This window comes from Balaenoptera acutorostrata, chromosome 6, assembly GCF_949987535.1.
Source record: "Balaenoptera acutorostrata chromosome 6, mBalAcu1.1, whole genome shotgun sequence".
In the NCBI taxonomy this organism is placed as follows: Eukaryota; Metazoa; Chordata; class Mammalia; order Artiodactyla; family Balaenopteridae; genus Balaenoptera; species Balaenoptera acutorostrata.
The window spans coordinates 24,225,287-24,251,798 of NC_080069.1; the positions used below are offsets into that span (position 1 = coordinate 24,225,287).

The 26,512-nt window shown below is 40.4% G+C and overlaps 1 protein-coding gene across 1 annotated transcript in view; it reads left to right on the forward strand.

The window, feature by feature from the left end:
* The window catches only part of LOC130708340 (serine palmitoyltransferase 1-like), a 179,389-nt gene that overhangs the window by 128,439 nt on the left and 24,438 nt on the right, over nucleotides 1-26,512 (forward strand). The gene's annotated exons all lie outside the window — the stretch shown is intronic.

Below are 26,512 nucleotides of genomic sequence, written 5' to 3' on the forward strand. Positions count from 1 at the left end.
CTAGCTCTTTCATTTGCAACTAGGATTTAAGTCAAAAGTTAACTTCTCAGTAAGCCTTCCCTGGTCATCCGATCTAAAATATCAACCTCGCAAACAATTTATAATCCCCTTCCCTGCTTTATTACTTTCTCTCTAGCATTTATCACTATCTAAGACACTATATATTTTCCTTGTCTGTCTTGTTTCTTTCTGGTTCCCTTAGTAGGATATAAGCTCCAGGAAGAAAAAGATCTTTGAAGATTTTGTTCACTTCTTTGTCCCTATCTCCTTAGGCTTATAGTGGGTACTGGTTAAATATCAGTTGAAAAAGTAAATGAAAAGAAAATGTAACCTCATGAAAGAAGAACTGACTGTTATGAATAAGAAATAATGAGCCAACTGAATTGCTACATTCACCAGAACAAAATACCACAAAACTACAGTGAATTAAAAAAAACATGGTGCAAACCACTTAATGGCAAAGGAATAGTATCTAGATTACACAAAGAACTCTTAAAACTGAACAGTTAACATAAAATCCAGTTGGAAAATGGGCAAAAGACAGAAATAGACATTTTACCAAGGTTGATATACAGACCTCTCTCATCCTTATTTAATAACAAATAAACATATGAAAATTGGAAAATGCAAATTAAAACTACAGTGAGATATAATTACATACCTATCAGAAAGGCCAAAGTAAAAAATTGTGACAACACCTGGTGAGGATGTAGAGAAACTAGATCACTGATATGTTGCTGAGGGGAAAGCAAAATGGTACAGGCACTCTGCAAAATAGTTTGGCAGGTTTTGTAAAACTAAACATAAAATTACCATATGACCCACCAACTTCACTCCTGGGTATGAATCCCAGGGAAATGAAAGTTGATGTCCACACAAAAATCTGTACACAAATCTTAATAGGAGCTCTAAAACTGGAAACTACTCAAGTGTCCTTCAACATGTGAATGGCCTAACAATGAGCAGAGCTAACAATGGCCTAACAATGACCTAACATCCATATCACAGAATACCACTCAGTAATGAAAAGGGAAACACGATTGATACATGCAACTTCCTGGATGAATCTTAGGGAATTACGCTGAAATTTCAATGCCAATCTTAAAATTTCCCCTATGGTATGATTCCATTTATATAAAATTCTAAAAATGCAAAATTATAGAAATGGAGAACAGATTAGGGGGTGTCAGGGGACAGAGACTGAGGAGGGAGAAGGGGAAGTGGGTGTAGCCATAAAAAGGCAAAATGAGGGATCCTTGTGGCAAGGGAATGCTTCTGTATCCTGACTGTATCAATGTCAGTATTCTGGTTTTAATATTGTACCATAGATTTGCAAGATGTTATGATTGAAGAAAACTGGGTAAAGGGGACATGAGATCTCTCTGAGTTATTTCTTACAACGCCATATGGACCTGAAAATATTTCAAAATAAGTAATTTATTTTTTTTAAGTAATATTGTATCAGAATGGGCACAAATAAAATAGATTAATGGAATCAAATAGATGCTCCAGAAACAAACTCTATCAAGTTTGGTTTTCCAGAAGCAGACTACGAGGCAAGGATATGTGTGAAAATGATTTGTTAAGAAGCATTCTCGGGAAAAACTGGTGGGAGAGATTGGTGGTAGGATCAGAAAAGAAAGGAGGCTGTAGTAAGTTGAATAGTGGCCCCCAAAGACATGGTTTTATCCCAATCCTAATCCTACATTGTAAATGTCACCTTATTTGGAAAAAGGGCTGTAACAGTTGTAATTAAGGATTCTAAGATGAGATCATCCTAGATTATCCAGATGGGTCCTAAATCCTGTGACAGTATCTTTATAAGAAACACAGAGGAGACATACACAGAGAAAGAGGAGAAGACCATGTGAAGATGGAGATAGAAATAAGAGTGATGCAGCCACAAGCCAGGGAATGAATAGAGCCACCAGAACCTGGAAGAAGAAAGGACACATTCTCCCCTAAAGCCTTCAAAGTGAGTACAGCCCTGCAAACAGCTTGATTTTGGATTTTTGACCTCTCAGAATATAAGAAAATAAATTTCTCTTTTTTTTTCTCCCACCCCATTCGTGGTAATTTCTTATGACAGCCCTAGGAAACTAATACAGATTTTGGTACTAGGAAGTGAAGTGCTGCTGTAACAAATACCTAAAACCATGGAAGTGGCTTTGGAATTAGGTAATGGATAGAGGTTGGAAGAATTTTGAGGTGCATGAGAGAAAAAGATTTGAAGAGTCTGCAAGTAGAAATATGGGCTTTAAGGATAATCCTGGTGAGATCTCAGAAGAAAGTGAAGAGCATGGTAGAGAAAATGTCTGTCATCTTAGAGAATGGGGATCCCATCATGACCAGAATGTTAGTAAATATGGATGTTAAAGTCCTTTCTGTTGAGGGCTCAGAAGGAAATGTGGAACATGTTATTAGAAACTAGAGGAAAGGCAATGGTGGTGATACAGTGGCAAAGAACCAAACTGAATTGTGTCCTGTAGCTACGGTGGAAAGCAGAACTTTTAAGTAATGAACTTGGATAATTAGCTGAGGAAACTTCTAAGCAAAGTGTTGAAAGTGTGGTCTGGTTCCTTCATGCCGTTTCTTCAAAAATATGAGAGGAAAGAGGTAAATTGAGGAAGGAACTGTCAGGCAAAAAAGAACACAGCACTTGATGACTTGGGAGGTTCTTGGGTTATCCATATTGCAAAGGATGAAAAAATTAGTAGAGTCACTGTTGGGAAAGTATGCTCTGGAGAGAGGGCCAAGGATGCAGCTGGACAAACTTTTTGTAAAGAGATTAACTATGTGACTCATGGATCCACTCAATCATCTCAGCAGAGCCAGAAGTAGAGACGGGGTTATTCAGACAAGATCTCTGGAGGACTCTCTGTTTATGGCACAGTCTCATGACGTACATGGGAGACCCACAAGGTTTCTGAGAATGTTGTATCAGCAGAAACACGGTCAGCTTGGCCTGAAGGGACAGAGACAGGACAAAGTGAAAGAGTGCTGTTGAATTTCCAGAATTCTGTTGAATTTCCAGAGTTCTACAGGGCTGTTAAAGCTTCTTAGCTATAAGCATATGCTCCCCTTCAAGAAAAATGAAGAATGACTATAAGGGCAGAGCCATGGACTCAAGAGGTAGAAGCTGGAGGTGTAGGAGCAGAGACCTACCAATCTACCATAGGTGCAGAGGCCTATGGAGCTGTGTGCCCAGATGATGTAGCTTCATAACACAGAATTATTCTCAGGTCTTGAAACAAAATGAAACTGGCCCTGCTGGATTGCTAACTTTCTTGGGACTGATGACTCCTTTATTCCTTGCATTTTCTCCCTTTTGGAATGGAAATGTCTATCCTATTCCTGTCCCACCCTTGTATTTTGTGTGTGACCTTCTGGCTTTACAGGTCAATAGATGGAGGATTTTGCCGTTGGATGGGTTATACCTAGAGATTCATTCATATCTGATTTAGATGACTTAGATGATGAGATTTTGGACTTTTTGAACTGATTTAGATGAGGGTTGAAACTTGTGGAAATGTTGGAACGGAGCAAATGTATTTTGCATGTGGGACAGATGTGAATTGTGGGCCAGAGATTGGACTGTAGCTGAGATGAATGGTGGGCCCCCAAAGTACATGTCCATGTCATAATCTCTGGAACCTGTGAATATGGTCTTATTTGGAAAAAGTTTCTTTGCAGATATAATTAAATTAAGGCTCTTGAGATGACATCAGCCTGGATTATCAGGATGGGTCCTAAATCCAATGACAAGTGTGTGTAAAGAGACACATATAGGACAGAGAAGATCATGTGAATACAGAGGCAGAGATTGTAGTTGTGCAGTCACAAGCGAAAGAATGCCAGGAGCCACCAGAAGCTGGAAGAGACAAGGAAGGATTATTCCCCAGAGTCTTTGGAGGGAGTGCAGCCCTGTCGACAACTTGATTTTGGACTTCTGGCCTCCAGAACTGTGAGAGAATAAATTTTTGTTGTTTCAAGCCACCCAGTTTCTGATAATTTGTTATGGCAACCTTAGGAAAATAATACAGGGACCATGCAAGAGTGCAAAAGCCTGCAAGGTTCCACAGGGTACCCATTCCAGTGATCTATTGTAGCAGATAACTTCCACATAGCAACCAATCCCAAAGCAGTGGCTTAGGACAATAACAATCATTTGTTTTGCTCACAAATTTTGGGGTTGTCTGAGCTTAGCTAGACATTTTTCACTCAAAGTCTCTCAGGTGGTTGAACCAGAGGGTGATTAGAGCCAGGGGCATCTTGAAGGCAACTTCCCTTACATGTCTGGCACCTGGACTGGTAAGACTCAAACAGCAGGGGGCTGGAGCAGGTGGGGTCACTTCGCCATCTCTTTTCCTGTGTATGAGGTACCCACATGATCTCTCCACATGGCAGCAGCAATCTACTGTAGAAGTTGTCACAAGGTACACCCAGATTCAAGCAAAGAGAACATAGACTCTACCTCTTGATGGGTGTGTCAAAGAATTTGCACACAGTACCCTTGACTCAATCTAGAGGAGATGGTGAGGTTCACCCCTTCGAATTGTCTTGCTCTGTGCGGCCAGGAAGCTCCAATATTTTACACCCCAGCAACCATCAGTCACCCACCCAGTAAAGGGCTGCCTGAGAAAACATGTTCTCAGATCCTTCCAGTTCTCCATGAGAGTAGGAAACATGGGTTCTGGCAGCCTGAAGGTAGGCCTCTGAAAATTGCAGGAGCTGGCTGTTGGGAGTGAATGCACCTGGGCGAGGCAGCGTGCGCAAGCGTGGTACTGGATCCCAGGGCACCAACATCATCGGGTACATAGTGGCAACTTCATGTGCAGTGCATAGTGCTGGTGCCATTTCACAGAATTTGGGAAAATCAGGATTACTCAGATAAATGGCACTGAGAAAAATGGTTATTCCTTTAGGAAAAAATAAAGGCCCATACCTCTCATCATACAAAAATATAATTTCCAGAATAATTAAAGAGCTAACTATGAACAACAAACTGAAGCATGGGAGGAAAACCTAAGTGTGGTGAAGATGGTCTTTCTAAGCAAGATACAAACCCACAGGCAATAAAGGAACAGACTGACACATTACATAAAAATTAAAATATAGGTATGACAAAAGACAATGTAAACAACTAGACAGAAATTGGGCAAAAATAATTGTCACATATGAAATAGGAAAATATAAGATATTCAGAATGCATAAAGAACTTCCATACATCCATTAGAAAGTGAAAAATAACTAATAGAAAACTGGGCAAAGAATATGAATTGATGATTCACAAACGGACTACAAATGTCAATAAACATATAAGAATAACCATGAATAATTTTACTTTCCAGCAGCATGGAAAGTAAAATTCAGTGGAGACATTTTATCTCCATTAAATTAAATTGGCCAAAAATTTTAAAAGATTGATAATATCCATCATGAGATAGAGTGTGAATACACTTTCAAACATTTAAAATTGGTTGAGCCATTCTGGAGAGCAGTATGGCAGTATTTATCGACATTAGCGTGCATATTGAGTAAAATTCGACTTTGAGGAAACTTGTCAGATATACCCCAACACGCACAGAAAGACAATAGGGCACATCAATGTTTACTGTAGCATTGTTTGTAACAGGTGAAAAAGTAGAAAAAACCTAAGTGTTCACCAATAGGAAAATGTTTAAATAAAACGGAAAGAGAAATACACATAACAAATTATTCCAATCAATAGGCTTCTTCGTTGATTAAAAACACAAGATTTATAGCCAAAAAAAGAATGGAAGAAAAGCAATTGTAGAACAATATTGTCCCTATGCTCCCGGTTATATTGAAGAATTCCAACCGAAGTGTGTGTGCACACCACGTTGGGATACAGAGGCTCTTGAAGGTTCCACACCAAACTCCTATATGGCTTAACACCTGCAAATCCTTAGGCTAGGCTTTATACACAGTAAGTGCTATATAAGAGTTGTCTATTTTTTTTTTACGATAATGCATTCCTGCATTACTTATGTAATTTAAAAGTAAAGAATATGTTTGCGATTGCATTAATAACTCCCTGCACCAAACTGCCTAACAAGCGCGAGGACCATTCATTAAAATCTCTCCATCCTGAGAGCCTAGCACGGGGTCTGGCACATAAGGGCCACGTTGTGAACACCTGCTGCGGGGACCAGCCTGCCGCTTCCCACCCCTCCCCGCACCCAAGCGAGACCTCAAGTTGACCTTCCACCCCGAAACTTTCCTCAGCCAGCGCAGCCACCGGCCGCCCAGTACGCAGGCGCGAGAAGGCGGGGCCCAACTCACGGCAGCCCCGCCTTCCGGGCGTGTAGACGTCACTGGACCGCGCCGCGCAATATCTGACGTGCCTGCGGCCCGCCTGCCGGAAGGAAACCCTGGCGGCTAACTATGGCGACGGTGGCGGAGCAGTGGGTGCTGGTGGAGATGGTCCAGGCGCTCTACGAGGTGAGCTTGGCGGCCCCAGGGGTCCACGACCACACCCAGCCCTGGGGAGGTGGGACGTTTTGTGTGGATTTTTGGTCTGAGGCCTGGGCAGGCCTGGCCCGGTTACGCCCGGACCCCCGGCGTCCCTCGCTGGAAAGGCTCATAGGCGCACCCATTTCCCAGTGGCGGAATGTAGGGAGGCACGGGCGGGAGCCGGAGCCGGGGGTCTCGTATTGCGCTGCTGCGAGCGCGGAGCCCTCTCCAGGTCCTGCCCGGATACAGGAGAGAGGCTAGTCAAAAACAAGAGCTGGGACTGATGGTAAAACGGAGTGATGAAAGTAGAGTGGAAAATCTCAGTCTGGAGAGGTCCCAGGGAAGACAAGTTCTCGGAACTGTGGAGCAGGGAATAGGGGAAAGAATTGTAATAAGTTGGACTTTGTTTTTGTTGGGACGTGGGGTTAGAAAGGAAGCCGAATGATTTAGGTATGTGAAATAGTTTGTCATTCTTCCCGCCTACGTCCCATCTTCTGTCTCGTAAAGATAAAATTATTTTAGTAAAAATTTAAAGAAAGACCAGTTCGGAGCTTTTTTGAAAGGCCAGCTGTTTCAAGTAGGTAAAATAATATGAAATTTAAATGTCAGTCTTGGAGAATGTTCATTCATTTGACATTTAGTGAGTTTCCATGCACTGTGCAATGGAACTTTCTGCGTGTTCTCTGAGCTGTTCAGTACAGTAGCCCACTAACCACATATGGCTGTTAAGCACTTGAAACGTGGCTAGTGCAACTGAGGGGCTGAATTTTTCATTTAATTTAATTTAGATGTGTATTGAAATAGTTGAATGATGCTAGTGACTACAGTATTGGACAGCAGAGATCTAGATGCTAGGAATAGTGCAATGAGGGAACAGGTAGAAGTCCCTGTGCTTACAGAGCTTACATTCACTTAAAGTGAATCTGTTTTCTTTTGATAATTTTCTTAAAACTTAATATAGCGTTTACTGGTAAGGGTGATGATGCAAGATGTATTATTGCAAAACCCATCAGGACTTTTTGAAAAAAAACAGTTAGGAGAGCAAATAGAGCTTAGGTGATGTCCAACCTTAGGTAGATTATAGTGACTAAGAAGAACCACTAAAATCTAAGATTTCTTTCTTAGAAATGAATAATTTCTACTATATGTTGTTGCTGCCTTTTTGAAGACTGCCCTTTGACTATGTAACTTCTCATACCCTGATATTGACCATGAGTGAGACTTGAGAGAAGGTCTCCTTGATGTAACATTTCCTAGGGAAGAAAAGAAGCCACATTTGTGATTTTTATTAATTCAGTAGACATTTCAACTTTTCTTAGGATTTCTTTGTGGAGTGGAATGTTTAGTGACTTGGACTTATGTTTGTCAACTATAATCCAATTATTGATAAAACCAAAAGGATTTTTTTAGTCGAGTCCTCATTCTTAAATGAATTATAGTCAGGAGGGATCAGCAAATTTTAAAAATAGTCTTAGATTTCTGGTTTTGCTTCTAATTTCTGTGCACAGTGTATGCAGAATTTGAGGAGTCTTGCTGTGTACCCATACATATGTAACATGTATGTAGTTTTAAAGTTATTTGTCCAATGACCTGAAAGTTTATTTATGAAATAGTCAGCAGTTTCCCTGGTCCCCGCTTCTGAACTTTTTTAACTATTGTGAATCATCATTGCTTTTTTTTTGTCTAATGTTTGAAAATAATTTGTATTTACGTTTCTAAATACCTCTTTTTTTTTTAACATCTTTATTGGAGTATAATTGCTTTACAATGGTGTGTTAGTTTCTGCTTTATAACAAAGTGAATCAGCTGTACATGTACATATCTCTTCCCTCTTGCATAAATACCTCTTTTAAATGACTTTTCAATGACAACCTATTGGAATGTAGCACCCGATAACTGACTTATGGAGGTTTAGTTGATACCTGGAATCTTTTATATGCACTTACTGTATCTAGTTGTGTAAGACATAGAAGTCAGCCTGGCTTTTATCCTGGAAATGTTCAGTTGAAAAGAAGACCTGATGTGGATAATTTCATTAAAGTACCTTTGTGGATGTTGACATGGAACACACTACATACTTTCGGGGAACTGTGGTAGAAAAGAGACCTGCTATTTCTTTAAGCACTTATAAAGTCTTTTTTTCTCTGCCACGTTCCAAGGAGAATTTAAAGAGGCCTATTGGGGATACAGGAAATATAGTAAGTTGTGCAAAAGTCTTTGAGAATTATGGAAACTGGTGTCCAAATAATTCTCAATTTATCCATGGTATGTGGGGGTTGTAGAAGGCTTGTGAAGCTGTGAAATGTTTGTTACAGTCATTTCCCACCAGTAAAAATATAAATTACCTGAAGGATCTGATAGTTGAAATTGTTTGACTATTGGAATTCTGTGTCAGATTTAATTTTAAAACTTAATTTTATTCCTAAAGATGTTTTTATTCCTAACGCTGCAGTTTTAGAGATTTTTCATGTAGGAGAAATTGCCTTCTGTTAGAAATGGGAAAAGGAATGAGTAGAAATGAAGTGCGCTTTGAAAGTAAATTTTAAGAAGTAATAAATAGGTTAAAGGTCATGGGAGCAGTATGTGCAAGTGAATTAAATTTTATGTGCAGGTTTTGGAAATGTTTATTTCACTTCTTGTTTTGCTTCTGTTTTTGACTGACTCCTAGGCTCCTGCTTATCATCTTATTTTGGAAGGAATTTTAATACTCTGGATAATCAGACTTCTTTTCTCTAAAACTTACAAGTTACAAGAACGATCTGATTTTACAGTCAAGGTAAGAAGTTAAATCTCTATTTTATTATTTGGTGTATGATTATAGTTGCTACATCTTTCGAAAAAGGACTTGTGGTGGCTCAACTATAAATGTTAAAAGATTTTCTGGAATGTAAGGAAATCAGGGTAAGCAAAATACGCGGAAGCCAGAGATAAAGTGAATACACAAAGGAGTACCATGTTACAGGCCTTTATACTTTGCTAGGAGTAAACAGCAGCCTGGGAACGTACTAGATGCTGGACGGGAAGCATGGATGCATGCTGCATTTCAAATGTCCGTATACAAGAAAGATTACATGAGTTGCTCGGGAAAAGCACCACTATTCCTGAAGCCTGAATGAAAGTTTTCCCTGTAGTCTTTATAAAGGAAATTCAGAGTTAGAAAGAATCCTCCCCATCCCACTGCTCTCCACCTTCCCACCCCAAATCAAATTTTGATGTGTTCTGTATGGTAAGGGACCCAGCTCCAGCCCAAGCTAGGCAAACCTTAGGAAGCAGAAGTGTCGAGAGGACTTGCAGTCCTGCCCACTTCGAGTCTGTTAGTATGAGGGACCAAGGGGTTTGTGGAATCCCCTACCTTCTCACGCAGGTAGGAACGCTTAGTAACTGTGCCCCAGGTGTGAGAGGAAGAGCAGTTTTGACTGCAGTGTGGTTTCTGTAGCTTGGATTGTTTCCTTATCCGGCCTCTGTAGCAGTGTGCCAGAATACTACTTAGGGATACAGAGACGGTGAGAGATGTTTTCCCACAAAAATGCCTGAAACTTTGGTTCACAAGGCAGCATTGAGTGCGGCACAATGATGGAGCACAGCTCTCTTCTGGAGCATTCACAGAAGGAAGTGCAAGTGGAATGGAATTACAGCAATGTGGCGATTGTTTCCCTGGTTTCACTGGCTGCCCCTGCTGTCCTGATCATTCATATTTGTCATGAGATGGTCAGGCAGTATCCCCCCTAGGGGACAAGGGATATGCAGCAGATGGTTCTTAGGGCAAATAAGTTTTGGAAACCTGGGTAAAGAAGACTAAAGAGGTGTCTCATTGCATGATTTCTTGTAACCTTTAATATGACAGTGGCTATCTGAACTGCTGTTTGGAGAACTGCCCTAAACTTGACCGTAGATCCGCAGCCCCGCCTGTGTTTTATGAATACCGTGTGAGGCGAGTGTGCCATAGGACACACCTCTGATGGTGTCGCAGCAGGATCGGGCTCTCCGGGCCAGAAGCCCTGTCGCTGCTCTTTTCCCTTGGTATTCAGGAACTCCACGTGAATGACCGTGAGGCCATGGAATAGATTTCTAGCCCAGCTTTTTAAGGGGTTGATCATTGCTAATATTCTTAGTTTCAGTTTAAACAAGTCAGTCCACACAAATATGCATTTTAAAAGAAGGATACTGAAACATAATTTTAGGATAACCCTCTAAAAGCAGAACTTACCTAGAGCAAGATTCAGTAATCACTGACATCTTACCCTAAAAGCTGTGGAAGAAAAAAAAACGATATGAGTGTTTCTAAAGCTTAACTTATGGCAGCAAAGAAGAAATGCCCTTCTCAGTTTTATAGGTCTGCAGAGTCTCTTTTTTTATTATTAATTAATTAATTAATTTTATTTTTGGCTGCGTTGGGTCTTCGTTGCTGTGCGTGGGCTTGCTCTAGTTGCAGCGAGCGGGGGCTACTCTTCGTTGAGGTGCGCAGGCTTCTCATTATGGTGGCTTCCGTTGTTGCGGAGCACGGGCTCTAGGTGTGCGGGCTTCAGTAGTTGTGGCAGGCAGGCTCAGTAGCTGTGGCTCACGCGCTATAGGGTACAGCCTCAGTAGTTGTGGTGCACGGGCTTAGTTGCTCTGCAGCATGTGGAATCTTCCCGGACCAGGGCTTGAACCCATATCCCCTGCATTGGCAAGCGGATTCTTAACCACTGCACCACCAAGGAAGTCCCCTGCAGAGACTCTTGAATACCAGGCAATCTTGAGTTGATTCTCAAATCTGTCTCTGTGGTAGCAAGTGGACAGTATGCATGATACATACTTCAGGCTTGTTCAGGCTGCTGTTCTGTGCAGTCATTGGCAGAAATAGATGAGGAATTTATTGGCTGATTTATTCAGCCAGCATTTTTGAGTGCCTGAGCATCAGGTGAATATGCTCCTAGCCATGCCCTAGAATTGCCTATTAGGAGAAAAGTGCACAGAAGCATTTAACAGGAGTGTGAAAATAGAAGTATTGAGAGTGGGCCTATGTAAGGCAAGAATTACTGTGGCTGTCATGTTCATCAGGTGCCTCATCTCATCCTGTACATCCAGACTACATTTTCAAAATTACATTGTTTTCTAGTTCAAGAAAGGATAAGAAACTCAAAATAGTCAAAATACTTGGAATGCATGAAATAACAGGTAAAAGGAATAAAGTGGTTTTTTATGAGAAATTTCCAAACAACTAAATCCTATTACAATAATTATTATAAGAGAGTCTTTTGGTATATTTCAGTTACTTCTGAATCCTTGCCAATGGCTTGTAGAAACAGTGCTTTGTAGTCTAGTTGATCCCTTCCTGTGACAGTCATGCCTGTAAGAACTTAAGGCATGGCTGTCTGTCATATCTTGCAGTAGAGGCTGAGCTCCCTTACCTGCAGTCATGCCTCTCACCTTTGTGTTATAGACTTTTTGTTTTATCATCAGTAGCAGTTATACTTCCTACTTCCCACAGTGAAAAATCCTGAACATAGAAATACAGTTTTTAAGAAATTTCCAGTCAGCCACAAAGCTTCATGGAAAAAGAGCCTTTAGCCTGAGATAAGGAAAGAGGTGAGGGGTTAAGAGCACAAAACTCAATAGTGATTCTGTGTCATTTCCAGGCACAGCAGCTGGACGTGTGTGTCTAGCAGTGTGTTCATTATGATGGTTCCATTACAACAAACAGCTTAGATACCGCTAGAGTTGCTGTCCAGTAATTAGCACTGCACTGTATTTTAACTGCTTTTCTCCTGTAGGAAAAGGAAGAATTGATTGAAGAGTGGCAACCAGAACCTCTTGTTCCTCCTGTCTCAAAAGACCATCCTGCTCTCAACTACAACATCGTTTCAGGGTAAATTGTTTTTGCTAGTCAAGGGCTTATATTTGGTTTCCTGTAGGAAACCAAAGTATACAGTGGTTTATATAGTATTCCTTTTTTAACTGAAATAAGATTTTTAGAAATTTCTGGAGATCAGAAACTGCTTTTTAATAGTCTCCAATTTGGGTTTCTGAGTTTGTCCCTTTTTAAAAAAATATATATATATATTTTTTAAAGTAATACACACATGTAATATTTCAAATGGGAAGACAGTTAAAATGAAAAACAGCATTCCTACTTTTTCCCACCTGGATTGTTTCTGATTTTAGATCTGTTGAAGGTTACCTTCATAGCTAGATATTAACAGTATGCTTACACTACTGTTTCTTGATTGATTAATGATAGGCAGTGCCTGTTGACTTTCACAATATGAATTATGAAACTTCAGCTCACTTATGCTACCTACCTCCTGGCTTCCAATGTTTTATTTATTTTTATTTTTATTTCTTAAATTTAAGTATTCAGAAAATATCAGGCACATATGTATCTGCCACCCAGAAGTAATAGGTATTAACATTTTGCTCTCTTTACTTTAAATCTATTTTTTAAAAGAAATAAAACATTAGAAATGCAGTTGACCCTTGAACAGTATGGGGGTTAGGGGCCCTGACCCTCTGGGCAGTCAAAAACCTGCATATAAATTAGAGTCAGCCCTCCAGATACCCAGTTCCTCCAGATATGTGGTTCTACATCCATGGATTCAAGCAACTGTGGATCATGTAGTACAGTAGTATCTACTGTTGAAAAAATCTGTGTATAAGTGGACCTGCACAGTTCAAACCCATGTTGTTCAGGGGTCAAGTGTATCACTAAAGAAATCCCTTCCCATCTATCACTTACTCTTGCCTCCCAGGCAAGATAACCACCATCTTGAAGTTGGTAGATGTTTTTCCTTTGCTTATATTTATACTTTTGCCACAGCATGCCTGTTGCCATGAAAGTGTTTAGTATTCTATTTAAAAATATGATGTAGGATAGTCTCCTGAGTATGTCCTTCTACTTCTGGTCTGATGTGAGAGAGGCTTGTATTCTTCACTTTCGCGAATTTCTTTGGTCTCATGAAAGTTTTACTTGTCCTGAAATCAGACTTAACCAATCATTAATGTTATGGTTATAAAATCCTTCCTACCACAAAGGTCTAATTTGCCTGTTTTCCGTATGACAGGTAGTTGTCCCAACATTATTAGTTCAATAGTCCATTTTTTACCTACTGATTGGAAATTTCCCTTCTTTCATATGTCAAGTTCCCTTATAAAGGATCTGTTTCTGGCTTTATTTCTATTCTTTTGGTATATTTATCTCTCCCTGTGCCAGAACCTCGCTTATACCACAGCTTAATAATAGGCCTTGACTAGAGTGAGTCCTTCACCTCCTTGTTCTTCACAATTGTCTAGGCTATCCTTGACTCTTCACTATGAGTTTAGGTTTAGCTGCACAGATTTGACCAGAAAATGGGTTTGGGTTTGTGACTAGTAATGCATTGAATTTATGGATTAATTTGGAGAGAATTGGTATATTGCTAATACTGAATCTCTTCACCACGTACCTTGTGTGTCACTTGTATACTTAGGTCTTTTATGTCTCTGAGAGAAGTTACATAACGTTCTTCATAAAGATTTTGCTTACCTTTTTTTTTCCTACTTTTTATTTGGAAATAATAGTAGATTCACATGCAGTTGTAAGAAATAATACAGAGAGATTTCATATACCCTTCATCAGTTTCCCCCAATGGTAACATCTTGCTTAACTATAGTACAGTATCACAACCAGGAAATTAACATTGCATATCTTTTAATAGCTTCGTCTCTGGGTTCCAAAGAGTTTTCACTTCTGTCATGAGGCATCATTTTCTTCTTGTTTCTGTGTTATTGCATTGGCTAGGATACCTACCATGCAGTGTTGAATAGGAGTGGTAACAAGGGCCTCTGTATCTTGTTCCGGATGGCTTTTAAGGGATAACCTGTATGGTGTTATAGGCCTTCCTTTCTCTTCCTAGTTTGCTAAGGGAACTTTTTGTTAGTTTTAAAGTCAGTGTTAAATTTTATTAATTTTTTTTTTTTTATTTATTGAGATGGTTGTGACTTTTCTCCTCTAATCCATTGCTGTATTAAATTGTACTGATCGATGTTTTTTACATTAATTAAGCATATACATAAATTTTTATGAGAAAAATTGCAAGCAACCATGCCACTCATCCTCACCCCAGATCTCAGCTCTGTAGACTTGCAGAAAGATGGGAGATTTACTCTCCGGAAAGGCTAAATATCAATTGAAAGTCCTAAGAATGTGTGAGGAGGCGGGTGCCATTCTCGAACAGAAAGCAAGTATATAGTGAATAATGGGATGCTAATCCCGTTTCCTCCAACTCAGCTTTCAGAACGTTGGCAACCAGATTTATCTCCTCATATACACCTCACTGGAGGATTCCTCTCTGGTGAAACTCAAAGTCAAGAGAATAAAAACAGAAAAGTTTGAGTTTGGGGTCTCCACAGATGAATAAACAAGTCTGTGTCTCATTATCATAGAGTGAAGCCCACCATTTACAAAGAAGCCAAGCCCATTTACACAGTGCTTGCAATTAGCATTTCAGTGTCTTACTCTTAAAAATGTGTGGACAACCTTAAATTATGGTCCATTGATTTTCAACAGAATGCTGAGACAATTCAGTAGGGAAAGAATACTCTTTTTAACAGATTGTGATGGGACAACGGGATATACACATGTAAAAGAATGATGATGGACCCTGACCTCACACCATGTGTAAAAATTAGCTCAAAATTAATCATGGGCTTAAATTTAAGAGCAAAAACTATAAGTTCTTAGTTTAGAAGAAAGAAAACAAAAGAGTAAATCTTCATAATCTTGGATTGGCCAGAGATTTTTAGATACCACACAGAAGCACAAGCAGCAAAAGAAAAAATAGACAAACTGGACTTCATTAAAATTAAAAACATTTGTGCTTCAAAGTCCACTACTAGAGAAATGATACAAAACCCCACAAAATGGAAGAAAATATTTTCAAGTCATATATTTGTTAAGGGGCTAGTATCCAAAATATTAAATATATAAAAAGAACTCTTACAACTCAGTGATAAACCCTATTTAAGCGTGACTATTTGGTTAATTTTTATTAATTGTTGGATTTTTTTTTTTGGCTAATATTTGGTATTTTTAGCATCAGTATTGAAAAATGAGTTTAGTCTTTTTCTTTTCCCTTACTGTGCTGGCCCAGCTTTGGTATCAGACGTATATTAGTCTTATAGTTTTCCGGGCAACATTATTTGTGTTTGTTCTGTTGAGCATAGATTTTTAATCATGAATTTAATGTCTTCAGTGAGTTTTTAAAGCTGTTCATATTTCCTTTTTGAGTAAGTTTTTGTTACTGCCATTTAGTAATTGTTCATTTCTTCTTTTGTTTTCAAATGCATTGGCATGAAGTAGTTCATAGAAGTAGTGCATGAAGTAGTTCATAGAAGTAGTTCATAGTAGCTCCTTTCATATTACTTCTTCTGCCCTGGGTCCTGGAGTGTTTGAGATTTTGTGTGCAGTCTCTGTTTCCCACAGCACTCTGGCTCTCCCTAGAGGAAGCGCCACTGACCTTCAAAACCAAATGTTTGGGACTTCCCTGGTGGTCCAGTACGAATCCACCTTACAGTGCAGGGGACCCGGGTTCAATCTCTGGTCAGGGAACTAAGATCCCCCATGCAGTGTTGCAACTAAGCCCACGCACCACAACTACACCGAGCCCACGTGCCTCAACCAGAGAGCCCACGTGCTGCCAACTACAGAGCCCACGCGCTCTGGAACCCCTGCGCCACAACTACAGAGCCCACACACCCCAGAGCCTGCACGCCACAACTAGAGAAGAGAAAATCTGCACACCACAACTAGAGAGAAGCCCACGTGCCACAACGAAAAATCCCGCATGCCTCAATGAAGATCCCGCATGCCTCAACTAAGACCTGGTGCAGCCAAAAATAAATAAAATAAGTAAATAAAAAATAAATTTAAAAAAAAAACGCAAATGTTCTGGGGGTTCATCTTCCTGGTGCAGGACATCCAGGCTGGGGAACCTCTTGTCGGGCTCAGACCCCTCACTCCTTGCGAAGGGATTCTGCAATTGTAATTATTCTCCCATTTGTGGATCACCTACCTGCGGGTATCGGTCTTGACTATACCATGTCTGCACCTCGCCTACCCATCTCATTGTGATTCCTTCTTTATATCTTTAGTTGTGGAAGATTTTGTCTGCTAGTCTTCAGGTCATTCTTATTGATAGCTGCTCTGTAAATAGTTGTAATTTTGGTGTGCCCATGGGAGGAGGTGAGCTCAGGGTCTTCCTAGTCTGCCATCTTGGCCACTCCCAATGCAATAAATTATTATTCATTTATTTATTTTTGGCTGCGTTGGGCCTTCATTGGCGCACGTGGGCTTTCTCTAGTTGTGGCAAGTAGGGACTACTCTTCGTTGTGGTGCACAGGCTTCTTGCTGTGGTGGCTTCTCTTGTTGAGGACTCTAGGCGCACAGGCTTCAGTAGTTGCAGCATGTGGGCTCAGTAGTTGCAGCACACGGGCCCTAGAGCGTGCAGCTTCAGTAGTTGCGGTGCGTGGGCTCAGTAGTTGTGGCTCGAAGGCTCTAGAGTGCAGGCTCAGTAGTTGTGGAGCACGGGCTTAGTTGTTCTGTGGCATGCGGGATCTTCCCCGACCAGGGATCAAACCTGTGTCCTCTGCATTGGCAGGTGCATTCTTAACCACTGCGCTACCAGAGAAGTCCCAATAAATTATTTTTTAATTAAGGTGTGTACATTGTTTTTTAGACATAATGCTGCTGTACACTTAATAGACTACAGTATGGAGTAAACATAACTTTTACATGCACTGGGAAACCAAAAAATTCATGTGGTTCTCTTGATTGCTATACTTGCTTCATTGCGGTGGTCTGGAACCGACCCCGCAGTATCTGTGAGGTGTTCCTGTATACACAATTTTCTTGAGTTCTGGATTCTTTTAGTCGTCCGGTTGTCTGTTCTCCCTCAAGTGCCAAACCTGTTGTTAATGGGGGTCTGTAGTATTAGTTTATTTCTGGTAAAGCACCATTGTCCTATTTCTAAGTTCACTTATGTGATTACTGACTCTCACTAATAGTGTGGTTGTGGGTTTTGGCTGGGAAGGGTTTTATTTTCCCTCCTTTGACTCTTCTGAAGCCTTGTTGTGGAGATGTCTTTCTGTATCGGTTTTATTTGCCTCTGTGAGCAACTTTGAAGTGTCTTCAGCTCCAGTATTCCTGTGTTAAGTGCCCTGTCTGGCTTACTGCTGCAAGCCTGCGTGGGGCACAGGTGCTAGCCTTCCACTTCTCATGGAAACTGTTTTCCTTTCCTGCCCCATGTGCTAGGCAGAAACAAGGTGTCTGCATCCCTACGTCATGCTGGCAGCTTATCGACTCTGGTCAGGGGCTTTGGGTGTACTTATTCCTGATAGTTTGATTTCTCTGTGTGTCACAGTTTTTGTAGAATGGCCTCAACTTTCACAGCAGCAACCATTAGTACAGACTTGTCTACGTGGATATTTTGTTTTTTCATCTTTTTGTGGGTGCCAACACCTCCACATCAGGGAGGACTTACGAAACTAAAGAAGTCCTGGGAAGTGGGAAACTAAATAACAGTGGATTATTTGAAAGAGAAGAAGCTCTTGAAGCAATAGGAAAAAAGAAGAAAATATGTAATGAACACCTCTTACAATGACAAGTTGAGAGATGAAGAAATTGAGGCTTATGCAGGCCAGGTAACATCCCTGAGTTTCTGAAGTGGTCAGTAGCCATAATACTGACGGGACCTGCCTGACTCCACAACCATGTTCTTTTCACCGAGTCTTGTGTGAGTTCATCTGCTTTTGTGAATTTACTTCAAGTAGTCATTCTTTTCCTTCCCTGGTTTCCCAGCATCTTTCGTTATTTTTTTCATAGAAAACCAGTTCTGTTAAAACATACCAGTGAGAGTGGTGTTCCCCCGTCTTTTCTGACCACAGTGCATTTTACAGAGCAGCCCAGTGCACAGAGCAACGCATGTGTAGAACAGTTCCGTGCCACCGTCCTTTCCCTGGCCCTGTTGGTGCATTTCCATTCCGTCCTATTCTTATGGTTTACTTTAGGTGAAATAGGCTGGCTGTGACTAAGTGAATTGATCTCACAACCCTTTAAGAGCTCATGTCCCATAGTTTGGCCAGTGTTTTTGAAGCATGACTTAAAGCTAGAGTATTTGTCAGCAGAGGACATAATAGGTTGTCTCCTCAAGAGCCCATCTCTTGTCTCAGCTGAACTCAATCCATGCTTCTCCTATGCAACTGGCCACTCTGTTTTCCCCCCTTTTTGGATGAGGGGGATTCCTTTTAAATGGTATTCCAGCATTAACTTTAGAAATTGGGAACAGCGCTTACTTATTTTGGTGGCTTCCTGTAGGTAACATGTAATTTTTTTTTAATATTTATTTATTTTTATTTATTTATTTATTTTGGCTACGCCGGGTCTTAGTTGCTGCATGCGGACTTCTTAGTTGCTGCATGCAGACTTCTTAGTTGCAGCGTGCATGCGTGATCTAGTTCCCCACCAGGGATCAAACCCAGGCCCCCTGCATCGCGAACGCAGAGTCTTACCCACTGGACCACCGGGGACGTCCTAGTAACATGTATTTTTAAACCACTTAACTGTAAGATTGTTGCTTGCTCTGCCTCTTCATACCTTTGATCTTGATCTTTTTATGTTTCCTCCCTGTGTGTCTCATTCCAGGTACTTTATTTAGCAGCTTCTTTCTTAAGTGAGTTTTAGAGCTAAAGCAGCGGTGTGCCAGTAATCTAGTCGCCGTGGACTTCTAGCTCACTTCTTTATCTGAGTAGTGCGGGGCGACCTATTAAGAGTAGAGCTGATGACCGAGTGTCTGACTTTTAATATGCTACTGTCTAATTCTACTTCTTAAGAATAAAAAGAGAGAGAGGAGGCTAGAGTGCAAACAGAGTAGAATGGCAACACTTGGGTGTCCTGTCGCCTTCCCTCTTCTGGACAGCTGATAATGTGTGTCCTGTAACAAGAATGACTGCTGAAGTATACCACTCTTGTCTCTTTCCCCAGCCCTCCAAGCCATAACATTGTGGTGAATGGAAAAGAATGTATAAACTTTGCCTCATTCAATTTTCTTGGACTGTTGGATAACCCTAGGCTCAAGGTAAGTAGCACATATGCTGAAGTGGACAGATAACATGACTGACATAAGCATCTGGACATAAAATAAGAGACAAATGCAGAATATCAGAAAGGGCTGTGTAAGTACTTACTCTTGACTCTTTAGTGACAGAGCTGTAACCTAGTTTTCAACAAAGGGAGGCAAGGGTGTCCTAATGTGGCTTAGTGTTGGGTGACAACCAGAGAACTATATGAACCAGACCCAGGTAATAGTTGGAGATGTATCTAGGAAATTGCTTCATCTCCGGTTGGGATTGTGGGCCAGTAAACATTTTTTGAGGAAAGACCTATGCCCACAAATGCCAGAAAGTGCGAATGCATTGAGTTAACCAGGTTTTAATGATCAAGCTAATATAACTTTTCCATGTTTTAAGTCGTATACCTAAGTCTTCCCACCCCTCTTTTCTTTATATCCTGTTAGAATGGTCTTAGTACTAAGAAAGGGAAAGCCAGGGTACTGGGGAGCTATGTGGGTTAAAGAATAGGAAATGTCATTTTTAAACTGTCGAAGATATATTATTACAGTCTAATTTTTTTTTTTTACTTTCACGAAGGCGGCAGCTTTGGCATCTCTAAAGAAGTGTGGTGTGGGAACTTGTGGACCTAGAGGATTTTAGGGCACATTTGGTATGTTTTCTGTCATATTTTTCAGACTCCTGCTTTCAAGAATTAAGATTCAGTTTGATTTCAGAACTCCTTGGAAAAGGTATCCTTAATGAGTTGTGGTAATAAGCTGGCGAACTTTCTAGATTTTGTGTTTGAGATCATTGGTAGGAGATGCACTGGTCTGGGGCTGACTGTCCCTGTGGAGAAGGGCCATAGGTACCTAAGGCACACTGTCTCAGTAGGGCGAAGCCCGAGCTCTTGCTGCATTTGCCCCAGGAGACAGTGGTGTGAGGAAACTGTTTCTGCCGGGCATGACAGTTGTAAGGGGAGGCGTCCGGCTGTGAGTGGCTCTGCTCTTGGTAGTCGTGCAGGAGCCCAGATTCTCCCTGTCTCGTTGCTCTAGGCCTGAGGGCACCATCTTTGTCTGTGTGGCCGAAGCCAGGTGATGAGTATGGGGGAGCAGGCGTGCAGGGCATGGGTACCTGTTCAGGTGGGCGGGTGGGGTTGCTCATCATTCTGCCCACATTCTATTGGTGAGAACATAACCCAGGTCACGTCTCCCAGCAGAGGGGCTGGAAAGTTGCTCTAGCTGGGCGGCCACCACGTGCCGGGAGGAAAGTGAGAACGGATTTGGGGGATGGGGCAGGTCATACACTGTGTAGCCCTTTTCTTTCTGGAATGAAGACAAAGGATCATTGATTTCCTTGTGTGTGAATGACCTGGAGATGGGCTAACTACATATTAGGATGAGAGTGTGATTTCAAACACTATGAACTCCCTAAATCAGAGTCATCAAAGAAGACCCTGGAATTTTATGGTGGTTTTTTATTAAACGTATATTGTTCTTTGCTTCTGAAAATTTCAAAAATGTTGTTAAATAATTTTCCAAATGAGTGTATTACTGGAAATAACATTCTGGTTTACAAAATGTCAGAGGGTAGGGACAATGGGGCCAGGGAAGTCTCTTTTGTCTTCTCTACTTATTTTCATTTCTGGGTCTTTGTTGTTTTCACTTTAACAGTTAAGATGTTTTTATTTAAGGGAGCACCTTTCTTTATCCCTTAGCTAATTTAGTGGTTAAATTATTTTTATTGGAAACAGATGATGGGAGTTGGTGTCCAAGAATCCTACAGCTGGAAAGGATCTTTAAAATCTTGTATTCCAGCATCCCAGCTAGTCAGAAGAATAGAAAGCTCAGAGAGGTTAAGTGACTTCCTCATGGTCACATAGCTAATTAATTTCAGCCCTAAAACTAGAAAATAAGTATTCTGATTTGCAATATTAATGGCAAGCTCAAAGACTTAAAAGAGCTCAGATCAGAGGCTCCCTCTTTCCTCTAGCCTAGTGCAAACATGATTTGTTTGCCTGCTTTTTATTGGTAGGGTATTATTTCCTTCATAAGAATTAGAAAACCAGAAAAGGCATTTTTTTTACAGGGTTGTTTGTTGTAATCTGATCAACAAGGCTTTCTTTCCATGATCTGCTTGCGGGGTAAAGAAATTTTTTCTTGAAAGCCTCTCTTTCTAGTAGATTTTATTTGCATGTGTGGCCTTGGCTCTTGCTCGGGAGTTAAATCTGAGAAGACCGATAAGAGATTTATTGCTAAATTTAGTGGAAAAAAAGTTTCAAATCTTCAAGACCAGTTTTCCCAGAGCTATGGAAATATGTTGTTTTAATTGCCCAGTCAATTTTTCATTTGGGTCACCTGAAATATGTGTAATAGGATGCTGTGTGCCTCTAAACTTGGGGGGGGTCGTTAAATTAATGATTTAAAAATTTTTTAAGTTAAATATAGTTGACATACAATATTATGTTAGTTTCAGGTATACTGTATAGTGATTTGACATGCATGCATTATGAAATGATCACCATGGTAAGTCTAGTAACTGTCTGTCCCCAAAGTTATTACAATATTTTTGGCCATATTCCTTATGCTGTATGTTACATCACCATTGCTTATTTATTTTATAACTGGAGCTTTGTACCTCTTAATCCCGTACACCTAATTTTCCCCACCCCTGATCCCCTTTCCCTCTGGCAACCACCCCTTTGTTCTGTGTATCTATGAGTCTGTTTTCATTTTGTTTTATTTTGTTTGTTTTGTTTTTTAGATTCTACATATTAGTGAGATCATATGCTATTTATCTTTCTCCAACTTATTTCACTTTTCATAAAACCCTCTTGATCCATCCTAAATTAATTTTCTTGATGGAATAATTCAATGCATGATATAAACCTCAAAGATTTAAAGAGATAGTGAAGTCTTCTCCCCACTGCCATTCCGCCCCCAAAAAAGCCAGCTGCTATCAGTAGTTTCTTGTTCATTCTTCCAGGCTTTTTTTAGTGTGTGCAAACCACTTCCATACATTTTCCCCCCCGTTTTACAAAAATGGTAGCATACCACATACATGTGGTGTGCTGTTCAAGTGCGTTTTAAATTTAAATTGGATTTCATCGTTCAAGCGTCTGAATGGGCCACCAGAGTCAATATAATGAACACGTAATTGTGTATTAGCTACTCTGAACTACATTATTGGTCACTGTGTCATCCTTATCCTAATGTAGTTGAAGGTTCAAACAGACTGTGGTATCTGGACAAAGGTTGAAGGTTAATTGGCAGTGTGATGGTTTTGTAATAAGACACCAAACCTACAGCTTGGAGTAATGTGTATTGTTTTTTGAGTACATTGTCCTTCCTGTAAACTTGTTTTGTTCCTTTTCAGCAGTTGCCCATGCTTGCTTATCATCTTTTTTCCTTTCTTTATGTGTATATCGTATGTATTTTTACTTGGTTTTCCAACAGGGTATTTTCTGTGTTTTTCCTTATTCTGGAACTAATCACTTAAATTACTGTAGTTGTGTTAAATTACCTTGAAATTTCAGTGTTAGATAAGTTCAAGAAGCTACTTGAGGTCAGCTAAGGCTATATTTTAAATCTCTAAAATACCCTTGGGACTTCCCTGGTGGCGCAGTGGTTAAGAATCTGCCTGCTAATGCAGGGGACACAGGTTCGAGCCCTGGTCCAGGAAGATCCCACATGCCACGGAGCAACTAAGCCTGTGTGCCATGACTACTGAAGCCCGTGCACCACAACTACTGAAGCCCGCGTGCCTAGAGCCCGTGCTCTGCAACAAAGAGTAGCCCCCACTCGCCACAACTAGAGAAAGCCTGCGCACAACAACGAAGACCCAACGCAGCCAAAAATAAATAAATAAATTTATTTTAAAAATAAAAAAAATAAAATACCCTCTATAATTAAAGTATTCTGAATATTTAGGGTACATTTGCCCTTTGTACTGAGCATTAAAGCAGAAGTGAACTTCCCTTTCCTCTCATTTTAGTAGCTTACATGTGAGGCTAGGGTCTCTTTCCCAGGCCCACCAAAAGGTTGCTTTTGATTTTGGCTTTTTCTTTTCCTGGAAGTACTAATATCACTCAGGCATCTATTTTCAGTGATGAAAATGCTCCCTCTTTTAGCTCTTTTCTCAACTTTTCAGATAGTGAATGAAAATCACTTATTGGAAAAGTAAATTTCCTTATTAAAACATTTTCTGTTTATTATTTCATAGTAACATATTAGATGATACTAGATGATTAACACAGAAAAAGAAAATTGACAGTTGAATTAAAATTCTTCTAGTTTCTGAGGCTAAATGTTCTCCTGCCTCCTGAAGGCCCAGCAGGTTCTTAAAATAGTCTTGTGAGGACTGTGTGGATCCGAAGTTTTCCACCTTCTCATCTTATTGTTTTAATGTGTAGTTTAGAATCAGTCAAGTGATTTTATCAGGTTGTAGAGCCTTCCTTTCCTCTAAGGCTAATGGGGCCCCTGTGCACTTTGATGGTTTCTCTTGTTGAACCTCTCTGATTGTTTTGTTTGTAATGCATTCAGATCTCATTTACATGTGGTTTATCCCTGTGCCTAGGATCTGCTTTGCATACATGATGCCTTCTTGACTCTTTGGTCTTACACCAAATCAAAAGACAATTAGTGGCATAGTTTCATGGTGAGAGATAGTGGCATGTAATTGTGTTCTAGAGCCAATAGTAAACAATTGTTCATTTGTTTATTTTAAAAAATATTTTCTCTCTGTTGTAGGACCATGACTGCATGTTTTAGTAGGAAGGGCATTTGGTCATAAAATTCCTAGATCTGCCATTTCTTCCTACCAGTCATGGAATTGTAGTTTTCGCAGTGTAGTCAGGGAATGATCTTAGTTGCACAACTTAGAACATTTTGGTAAGAATCACATAAGATACCGTATGTGAAAACATTCTGGAAAACATTCAGCACTGTTTTTAATGTTCTAATGAGTACATAGGTGATATTTGTACTTTTAAGAAAATTGTCCAAGTCTCAAGGGATTTAAAAAAAGTATGTAACACAAAAATATGGAGATGTTAAGAGAAAATATAGTTGGTTGTTTTTAAACTGTTCTAAAGTTGGGTATTTCATAGTCTTTCCTCTGAAAAACAATCAAGAAGGCCATAATACCTCCTTTTATTCTGATAAATAGGAACTTGAACAAGTGGCTTTAATATAAGATAGTCCTTAAATATCCAGGATTTGGATAACTTAATTAGCAGATAGCGTACCTTTTTTCCTTCTAAAAGATTACTTTTTTTTATTCTACAAATATTGAGTTAATTGAACAAACACCAGCACGTTGCTTTTTTGATGCCAGACATCGTTCTGAGTGTTTTATAAGCATTCTCTTGCGGTTCTCCTAACAATCCTTTGAGGCAGGTAGAACTGTTAACCATTTGACAGGGGAAGGACCTGAGAGGCACAGAGCAGTTTTGGGCCTGTCCCTGGTTCACACCTGGCAATGAGGGAGCCCAGATCTGAACCCCCTGTGATGACTGCCATGGCCAGGCCTTGTGTTTGGTGTGGGGCATCCTGCCCTGGCCTTGCCTCCCATCTGTTACGTTCTGGTGAGGGAGCAGGTGCCAGAAAGGGCAGCAAGTGCTGAGAAGACACAGAGGCTTTCTGGTCACCTTCCTCCGTGGCCTCTTGCCTACCATATTGGTTCCTAACAGTGAATGAGAGAATGACGCATGCAAATCTGTGGCACTAATTGTTGAAATGGATCATACACACAGAAGATAGGCATCCAAAGTTAAAGAACATGCCCTGGTAGTTTTTCTGTTTGCTGCCTCCCCCGCCCTTGGGTTAAGAGTTTCTTCCTTGCAGAGTAGCTATCAGACATCAAAAGAAGTTATGCAACTGTCCGTGTTTACCTGTCACAAAACCTGCTTTGCAAGGCTGACATCAGCTAAAACCCAGTGTCTTTAGATAGGAGGAGGAAAGGCCCATCTTTTTTAAACTTTTGGGACTAGGCAAGAACCAGTAAGTCATTGATTTATTGTAGAGGGATTCTTCTTACCACTTTATGGCAATGACATAAAAATGGCTATGAGTATGTATAATGAGAATACTAACATAATTTTTATCAACTGGGTAGCTAACTCTAAAGCCCTAAAACAAAGCCAAGATTGTTTTACTGTTTTATTGCTAATCAATGAGGAGAGTCATTTAGAGCTACAGAATGATTTAAAATCCTTTTTTGTAGTTGGCAAAAACAGTTTGTCTGTATCCATAGCATGTTTTTTCCTTTTTAAAATGGAGATACTGAATGAGAGCAATTCACTGTGGCTTGGGTTGTCCATCTGCTAGCTAAATTGTTGAGATTTGGGATAGATAATTCCCAGTTCAGAGGCAGCATTGTAATTTGAAGGAGGCCTCCTATGGGGGACCTGCCCTCCTGTCTCATCAGAAGTGAGAGGCAGCAGAGTGGTGGGGACCTATCTGTGGGCAGGGTGCTCAGAGAGCGCTAACAAAGAGGAAAGGAAGACATGCCTGAGACACGCCCGTGCTCAGCTGCATGGATGTAGCTGGTTCTCTGGTGCTTTGCTGCTTTCCTCGTTCTTGCCAGACTTTGCCTGCAACACTTCCCTGGCAGCATATCTCGTGGAAGGGCGGGCAGTCAGGAGCAGGATCAAGTCTTCAGACTTGGTGGTGTTGATGTCACAGATTTGATGCTTGAAGAGCTAAGCACTCTTTTGGTGCCATTTTGATCAACCGGGATGCATTCTTCTACACGTTACTGTGAAATCTCATATTTATTTAGTGTTGCTCTAATGAAAGTGTCACTTCTATAAAAACGACTACCTGATTGGTAATGGAAATCAAATGGTATTTCATGTGTTTTTTATGCAATAAGCTATGTTGGTATACATTTTAACTTATAAATGGGAAGAAGCATGCCTAGTTGTTTATCATTACTTGATGGGATAAATTGGAATGGGATAAATAGTTCATTTTCA